This window comes from Balaenoptera physalus (assembly GCF_965194825.1).
Source record: "Balaenoptera physalus genome assembly, chromosome: 1".
In the NCBI taxonomy this organism is placed as follows: Eukaryota; Metazoa; Chordata; class Mammalia; order Artiodactyla; family Balaenopteridae; genus Balaenoptera; species Balaenoptera physalus.
In genome coordinates this window covers 9,872,119-9,881,123 of record NC_138882.1, presented here as the reverse complement: position 1 = coordinate 9,881,123, position 9,005 = coordinate 9,872,119, and the positions used below count along the sequence as shown (strand labels likewise).

Here is a 9,005-nt window from a genome sequence, read left to right as displayed (position 1 = left end):
AATTCCCACAGACTCAAAGGACAGAAATCTATTCTCTCACAGTTCTGGAGGCTAAAAGTCCAAAATCTGGCAGCACTGTGTTCCTTCTAGAGGCAACTATAAAGGGGAATTCATGTCCTTCCTCTTCCACCTTCTGGTGCTCCAGGTGTTCCTTGGCTGTGGCCACATCACTTCAGTCTCTGGCTCCTTCTTCACGTCTCCTTCTCTGATAAGGACACTTGTGATTAGGTTTAGGGCCCAGCTGGAAAATCCAGGATGATTTCATCTCTAGGTCCTTCATGAAATTACATCTGCAGGTTCAGTTTTCCAAATAAGGTAATATTCACAGGTTGCAGGGATTTGACCTCCATATTTTGGGGGGAAGGACCGTTTTTCAACCTAACACAGCCTAGAGAAAGCCTGATATTTCACTGAAGTCTTGTGTATTTTGTTAAAATCCTGTGAATTTTGCATTATAGTCATTTTCTGGATTTGTTTTCCTGTATTACTTCATCCTTTATTTGGTCAGCCTCTGTTCTGGACACACGATACAGACAAGGTTCCTGCCCCATAGGAGATAACACTCTACCTTTTCAACAAATTTTTGAACGCCGTAAAGTTGTAAACGGTGTATAGTTCATGGTTCACAAAGATGTGTCATATTTTTACTTTGACATCACTGTTAAGTACTCCCATTTGAAAAGGTAAAAACAAACATGTGTGCCCATGCATTGTCGTAGCCTGAACAATGTCTCCCCCTTGTGTTTTTCTCCCAAATAGACTGCAACTCTAAATTAAAACCACATTAGTTTAAAACCATGACTGAGATTCATTGTAAGCTTTTGGGCATTATAGAGTTTCTCATTCAACAAGTACAAAAAGTACAACACATTATTATTTCACAGGAAAGCTTGATAAGGACTCTCTGCTTTTTCAAACAACACCAGTTTTCCAATGCTCTGACATCACCTGGGTGTTCTACATTTCAATCTAATTCTGGCACTAACTGCGCGGAGGTGGCACAGGCCTCAAACATCAAGGGCTCAGTCTTACAAGACTGCTTCCACTTCAGACACCAGCCAAAAGGGGGTGTCCAGGCTGCCCACACTTCTGCCTGGCCAGCTTCAAATTTGGGTGTTACTACGACCTCACCTCAAGTTCAATAATTGACTAAACAAACAAACAAACGAAATGCAGGAAAGCACTGTACTTACAAAAAACAGTTTTATTATGAAGGATACAAACCAGGAACAGGTCAATAGAAGCGATGCCTGGGGAGCGGCTGGGGGAAGGTTGGGTGCAGAAGTCCAACACTCTCGCCAGGAGCACCACCCTTCCAGCAAATCAACCTGTTTACCAGCCCGGAAGCTCCCCGAAATCTTGTCATTCCGGAGTTGGTATCAAAGTTCCATTGCATGGGCGTGGCCGATTGGATCACTGACTTGGTGGGACTCAAACTTGTCCCTTCCATTGAGATGTGTGTTTGGGGGGAGGGGCAGGGGGCATTGAAAATCCAACTTTTAAGCCCAGCGAGCCCCTCCCTTGAAACTAAATATGGGACATCAAGAATAAATTCATTAACATAAACTCAGTTATGAGGGGAAGGGACTTGTTATGAATAACAAAAACCCTTCAATCACTCAGGAAATTCCAAGAGTTTTAGGGGCTCTGTGCCAGGAATCAAACCGAGGACAAAAGCCAAATATATATATATATTTTTGATATCACAAGGACCTATGTGATCTTTTTGGAAGAACCCAGGGATAAGCCATAATGAATGGGGATGTCAAATGTTATTTAAGTTCTTATACTCAGAAGGCATATAGTTCAGGTTCCTAATTCAAGAATGAGATGAATAAGAAAATACCTTGGATAGGTAGATTAGAATATCCACCAGCATAGTAAGATGGGAAAGAATTATGTCAAGATTTATTCAGAATTTTTAAGTGTCAAACTGAAAGATATTTAAATGCTCTGAGCCCAGAGAACAGGGGAAAGAAAACCAGATAGGGAGTATTTTATAGCTATATGGAAGACTTGGAATTCCTTAACCAAGTATGCCCTGGACATACTTATGAAGGAAATGAAAGTTATATCATGGATTAGGGAAACTTTTGTTAAAGAATGTGGTACCTCTACCACTTCAGTTTGCTGAAGAATTAGCATCCAGTGGGCTCTAATGAAAATATTTATTTAGCTTTTATTTTTTGTCAAGCACTTCTTGAGTTCTATATCATTTCTAAATCCCTAATATGTGTGTTCTTAAGTCTCTGGGTCAATAGACTGGGAATGACAAGAACAAAAATATTTTCTTTTGAAGTGTGAGCAAATTGTTTTTTAAAATCTTGGGTGGCCTCACAGATATAGAGGACCAAAGTTGTGGTTACCAGTGGGGAGAGGGAAGCTGGGAGGGGCAAGATAGGGGTTGAGGATAAGAGGTACAAACTACTATGTATAAATAGATAAGCTATAAGGATATGTTGTACAACACAGGGAATATAACTAATATTTTATAGTAACTATAAATGGAGTATAACATTAAAAATTGTGAATCACTACATTGTACACCTGAAACTTTCATAATATTGTAAATCAGCCATACCTCAACTGAAAAAAAAAAAAGATCTTGGGTAGTCTATAAGCCTTGCACTGGACAAATTAATACCTCTGATTGCCATCTGGTGTTGAACAAACAGCATTTTGTGATAGATGTTTCCTAACCTTTGCATTCTGAAATTTTGTCTTTTCTCTCTATCTCCATAGAGGTCACTATTGCTTTGCCCTGTCCTATTTCTTTCCTTAAGAGGAGGCTGAACTTGTATTGTTACTGAACTCAGGTTCAGCTGCTCGCTGCTCAAAAGTCAATAATCCGAGAGGCAAGTGTCAGTAGAAAGGAAAGGTGCTTTAATTAGAAAAGCCAGAAATCTGGGGAGAAGGTGGACTCGTGTCCAGAGACCAACTCCGAAGATTCTGCTCAGTCATGACAGTTTTTAAAGGGAAAAATGGGGGAAAGAATCTCAGTGAATCATCAAGGCAGGAGGTTGGGTACTGCATCATTCTCCTCTGCATGCAGACTGGCTGACTCTCTTTTCAGATGTTATCTTGCCCACATGATCTGCCTGCGGGATTCCTTAGGAGGCCTTTGTGGGGAGAGAGCTAATCATTCTTTAATTATTTAATTCTTCATTCTTACTTCTTTTTATCCAGGAAAAGAATTGACAGGTTAGGCAAGGCATGGTGTGCTTCAGGAGAGCATAAGTCAGGAGTTAGGTTAAACTGCCTAGTGATCTCATTCTTATAATTAGGTTCTTTGAAGGTTAGAGAGGAACAGAAATGGGCAAACAGGAAAGGGGCAGAAGAGCCGCTTTCAATTCCCCACTGTCAAACATCATTGCATTTCTATGGGATTAGGGGCAAAGGTCCATCTTCTGTAACTTCTTCATGCTGACATAGGGCACCATTTTCTCAAGTGGAAGATGTCAACATTGGTCTGTAGCATCTCTTTGCTGACAATTTAAGTTGCCAGCTTACATATATGGGCAGAGAAAGCTACAATTATTTTGATGCCCACAAAGATACAGATTATTATGAGCAATAATTTTAATCCCATGCTCCTGAGGCCAGTTCTTGGAATTGTGCTAGCCATAGATTCAGTACTGCTCAAGTTGGAGCAGCTTATGTCATGTCCTCTGGTGGGAGTTATAGTACTTGTAAAACAACTCAGAATGTGCATCAGACACCGAATCTATGACTCTGTTGTCCTAATCATTAGGACATTAACTGCTCGAGCCTTCTCCTTTGTGACCTTGGGAAGCCTGGGAGACTTCAGCTTTTCTGCAAACAAGAGGCAAAGAACATAGAGAGGCTTTTGTAACCCTTTTCTTTTTCCTTGAATTGTATCTTTTATCCTTTCTGGGAATCCACACAAGACAATGTAGGCAGAATTATGGAGGGAAAAAGTTTTCTAAAGAGAGGGCAGAGTCAATAGTAGCAAAAAAGGACATTAGTGAAGGAGTGAGAACTTACACAGATTCTTTGATTTGCAAAAGGAAAGATATTGTTACCTTTCAAGGGACAAATTCTCATGAATGGTCGTGGTAGTAGCAGAAATCAGATTAGAGGTGACTGACAAAGAGATTGACTATGAAGTTGTGGATGGAGCAGGACCAGGTGATCCAGACAACTGAGGTGAAAGGAAGGAGAAGAAAGAAGGTAAAGGGGAAGGTGAAGGCGCACAGAGAATTTCCCAGCAGTGCTGCTGGTCTGAGCTAGAAGGAAGGGACCTGGAGCCTGTAGAAGGCTACCGTTGTCTTCCCTCCAACCCTCCACTGAGCAACAGAGATCAATATGCCTGACACTCTCCAGGGTGCTAAGGAGGTTAGCAAACAGCACTTTGAAGAGCGGAAAATAACTCACATTTACTGATGTGTCAGATACTGCATTTGAGTGATTTACATATAGAAACTCATTTGGCAAACAACAGCTTACTTGGGAACTCCAGTTGACCCTTGAACGATGCTGAGGTTAGGGGCGCTTCACAACCAGAAATCCCCGCATGTAATTCATAGTTGGCTCTTTGTAAACTTGGTTCCTCCGCATCCAAGGTTTTGCATCCGGGAACCCAACCAACCTCAGATCTGTAGTACTGTAGTATTTACTATTTTTTTAAAAAGTAAATTTATTTATTTATTATTTATTTATTTTGTCTGCGTTGGGTCTTCGTTGCTGCCTGCGGGCTTTCTCTAGTTGCGGTGAGCAGGGGCTACTCTTGTGGTGCGCGGGCTCTTCATTGCGGTGGCTTCTCTTGTTGCGGAGCACGGGCTCTAGGCACACGGGCTTCAGTAGTTGTGGCGCGGGGGCTTAGTTGCTCCGCGGCATGTGGAATCTTCCGGGACCAGGGTTTGAACCCGTGTCCCTTGCATTGGCAGGAGGATTCTTAACCACTGCGCCACCAGGGAAGCCCTGTAGTATTTACTATTGAAAAAAAAATCCATACGTAAGTGGACGCATGCAGTTCAAACCTGTGTTGTTCAAGGATCATCTGTACTTTACATGTTTTTTCATTTACTGTTCTTAGCCACCTTATGAAGCAGGTATGTTCTTACCTTTCATTTTACATATAAAGAACCCAAAGCACCAAAAGTTTAAGTAACTTGTCTAGAGTTATACAGTTGACAGATTGGGCTTTTAATCCAAGTAGTCTGAAACCAGAGCCCACAATGGAATATTTTTATCTCTAACTAGTAATGAAAAAAGGAAGGGCAAGTAACATGACCAAGGCTACACTTATTGGTGACAGGATTGCAGTTTGATCCCAAGTCTCTTCAATTCCAATATCACCAACTTTCCACTATGATATGAGGGCCAAGCACAGAACAAAGACCTGTTCACCTGTTTGTTAGATTTGTGTAAATCTAAGAGGGCACCTGAGGTGGGCACTGTCAAGGCAATGGTAGTCAAAGAAGTCAGTCTAGCCCTCTGTCCACTCACAGACAAAGAGAAACGCTGTCTTTGACATCCAGGATCTGCATCCATACCAACAGCGAGGTCATGATATTCTCCTGTTAAATATAAATAATTTCACAGGGCACCGACTTCAGATAAGATCACTCTGTGACCATGATGGATCAAGACAAAACAAGACCACTCAGGAATCATATCTGAACATACATCTTAAAATGACCACTACTGGGGTCATTACAGTTTGCTAGTTACAGTTTCAGCCTCATTTTATTCCTCTCACCTTCGAGATGAGGTTGCATCTGGACCTTGACTGTTCTCATACAGCCTTTGAGCAAAGAATGGTTTTTAACATTTTTAAAAAGTAAAAAAATAAAAGAAAATACAAACAAAGAACAATATGTGAAAGAGACCATAGTTCACCTGCAAAGCCTAAAATATTTTCCATCTAGTCATTTACAGAAAAAGTTTGTCAATCTCTGTTTTGGAGAAAATTAAGATCCACAGTCATAAGTTTACCTTTGCTTCCTGACAGGATCCAAAGAAGAGCAAAGCTCCACATCCTTAAGTGTTTCCCCAAATTACCTAACACCAGTCCCAAAGCCTATAATAATCCTAACACCCTCTTACAGAGATACTGCACAGATACACATAATGTATGGTCTTCCTTATAGCAAACAGTCAATAAGCCCAACTTTGTTTGACCAATAAATGTATCAAGAACAACAGCCAGCAAACTTAGACCAAATCCCATCTGTGGCCTGAAAGCTACAAGTGATTTTTGTAAATTGAAGGATTGTTTCAAATCAAACAAACAAACGAAGAAGAATATGTAACAGAGACCATATATGTCCTACAAGCGCTAAAATATTTATTATTCGACCCTTCACAGAAAATTTTGCCAACTCCTGGTCAAGGACTGGGAAGGGTCTGAGATTTTATTGCACTTGCAAGCTGACAAGTTAATTTGTATCAGTTTCATAGATGATGACAAAAGACATGAGATTCCTGGATCAGAGATGAAGAAGGGCTTTATTACTGAAAACAGTGGCTAGAGTGTCAGCGTATTTGCACTGGTTTCCTAAGCCCCAATTTTAACAGGGAGATGTGGAGGGCCAGATGACACCAGTATATTCAGTGGGTTCCTTTACGGTAAAAGAACATGGGGCTAAGGGTCCAGCATTTTTTGAGCAATAGCAAAGGTTACAGCAAGACGCCATTAAACCAGTCCCCCTTGCCTGGGGGTTGAGCAGGAGTCTGAAGTTACCTTGACATTTAGTTGCCTCTACAACTTCATACAGCAACTGTTTAGAATCAGGAGATGGATAAGCCTTGCAGTCTGGCACCCTCAGTAAGAACAGGCAGGGACACCCAGGGCCCTTGGTGGACTGCCTCTCCCCACAATGTGCTCCTGGTGGTTGCTGTTTGAAGGTCACTGACAGAAGTGAAGTTTCCACCAAGATTGATTCAGATCCTCACAGCTGCAGATGGGACCTGCAACTTCCTGGTCTGGACAGCTCAAATCTCTTGCATCTTCTCCTGGTTAAGGCCATCATGCCTGGAGTGGGGAGGTAAAATGATGTTTAGTTGAGCTTCAACATTTTGTTGAAATCCTTCACGTTGAGTTTTATTTTCTTTTCCTCGGAATAAAGTCTCAAGGGATCCTTCTGTTGTCTGATCAGATTTGAACCGCTCCTTAGTGAAATCTTTTTCTAGCCTCCTAACATTTTTTTTCCCCCCTGAGGTCTGTCTGCTTGTTTAGTGGTCTATTAGAGGAAAATCTATGGGAATAGGACAGGCAGAGACTTCATAAGTCTATCCTGAGCTGGTCCTGGGGCTGATGAGCACAGAAGGTCTACTCAGACCAGTGCCTCTGAACCAACTTTGCCTTGAGTCTCCATTTAAAAATTATACAAAGACTTCCTCCTTAGTCTTGTCTTTATGTCCCTGATTCCTTTAATTCCATCTGCTTGGAAGCAAGAGGTTTGTCCAACCTGTGTTTGGTGATTCTCAGCCTTTGACCAACTTCCAGAGATGTGAGGTTGCACAAGCACATCTTTGGGGAACATTGCAGTTCTCATATGTTCCTCGAAATTGAAAACTGCCACTTCCTTTCCCCAAACCTGCTTCCCTCATGTTTTCACACCATAATGTCAACTTATATGCTTAACTTTCCAAATGGCACAATTGTGCCAGGGACAATTTGGAATTACACCAGCCACTTAGGCTACTTTTGACAAGAACAAGATTACTCTTTACAGAGTTGCTTTAGAACAACAAAGGAAGAAACCCTCATGCGGAAATTTTCTTGTTTGTGTTTTTGTTCATGAAAAGTCTGAACTACTACTGGTCAGGCATCCTGACTCTTCAGAGGTTTATTACTTATTTCAGTCTTTCATTAGATCCAACAGCCAAAGGGCATCCATCTTGTATAACAGCTGTAACAAATAATAGTAAAACGTGAAAACTTCAGTTGATTGTTCCAGGGTATCCACTAAACCTAATTACTCCCCAAGCCACGCAGACTCTTCTATTGACAAAAAATACTCCACACTTCTCAGCTAGCTGCCTAACCTCCTATAAAATACTGTTTTCCTTACACACCACTATCCATTACTGCAATACCAAGGCCAGGCACCCTCCTTTCTTTACCAAAAGGAATCCCAATAGAAATTACCTCTGTTAGAAAACTATCCATAATACACACACACCTCTAAGAACTCTTGGATGTTTCTGATTTAATTTTGTTTGTTGATGATTCATGCATAAAAAGAAAAATTAAAAATTGCTCAAATTTATCCTTAAAATATAAGGTGCTTCCAGAATCAAATCAGTTTGAATGCCAAATTTCTCTTACCTAACCTACTGACAAAAGGTAAGGGTATGTATATATGCATATGTATAGATAAACATATGTATATATACATAGACACGCACACATATATATGTGTGTATATGTGTAAACATTACATATGTATGTAATAATTGTATTGGATAAGTCCATGGCCTTGGAATGCTTTGAAAACAAAGAGAATCCCCGACCTCTACAGTAACCTTTATAAAATGGACAACAAATTAAAAATCTTTAGATGCTTTGCTATCATCTAAGGACAAAGCAATAATAAAAGTGAACTTTAACCAGAATGCTTCATGATATTAAACACAGTAGCAGAGATAAATTGACAACAATATGGAACCAACATTCTTGGGGTAATCGTAAGGGTATCACTGAGGATGTTTCCAATGTGCATCCTTTCAGCCAAGGACATAATCTGTGCATGACTGTAAAGGTAGGAAATGGACAGAAGCCAAAGTCTTGAGGCCCCTTTAAACACTGCCAAACAGATTTTACACAAATTCTTCTAGCAGTAAGTTAAGAATATGTTCAGATTGTTGTTTGTTTATTTTCAGGATGGGCAGAGGTTTTTCCTTGCTGGGGAGCTATAATTCCATTTCCTATCTTCTACAAACTTTAGGAAAGCTAAAGAAAATTAATCGAATCCTAAAACTAAAATCAGCAAAGCGCTCAGAAAGCTGAACTTTCATTGCGTTTCGTATTGCCATTG

The 9,005-nt window shown here is 40.6% G+C and overlaps 1 long non-coding RNA gene across 1 annotated transcript; it reads left to right on the top strand.

Moving 5' to 3' along the window:
• The first annotated feature begins 6,949 nt into the window (after positions 1–6,949).
• Positions 6,950–8,112, top strand: LOC309644736. The gene is made up of 2 exons (XR_014254581.1): positions 6,950–7,002; positions 7,701–8,112. It is a non-coding gene; the product is annotated as an uncharacterized lncRNA (long non-coding RNA).
• Positions 8,113–9,005: the final 893 nt, after the last annotated feature.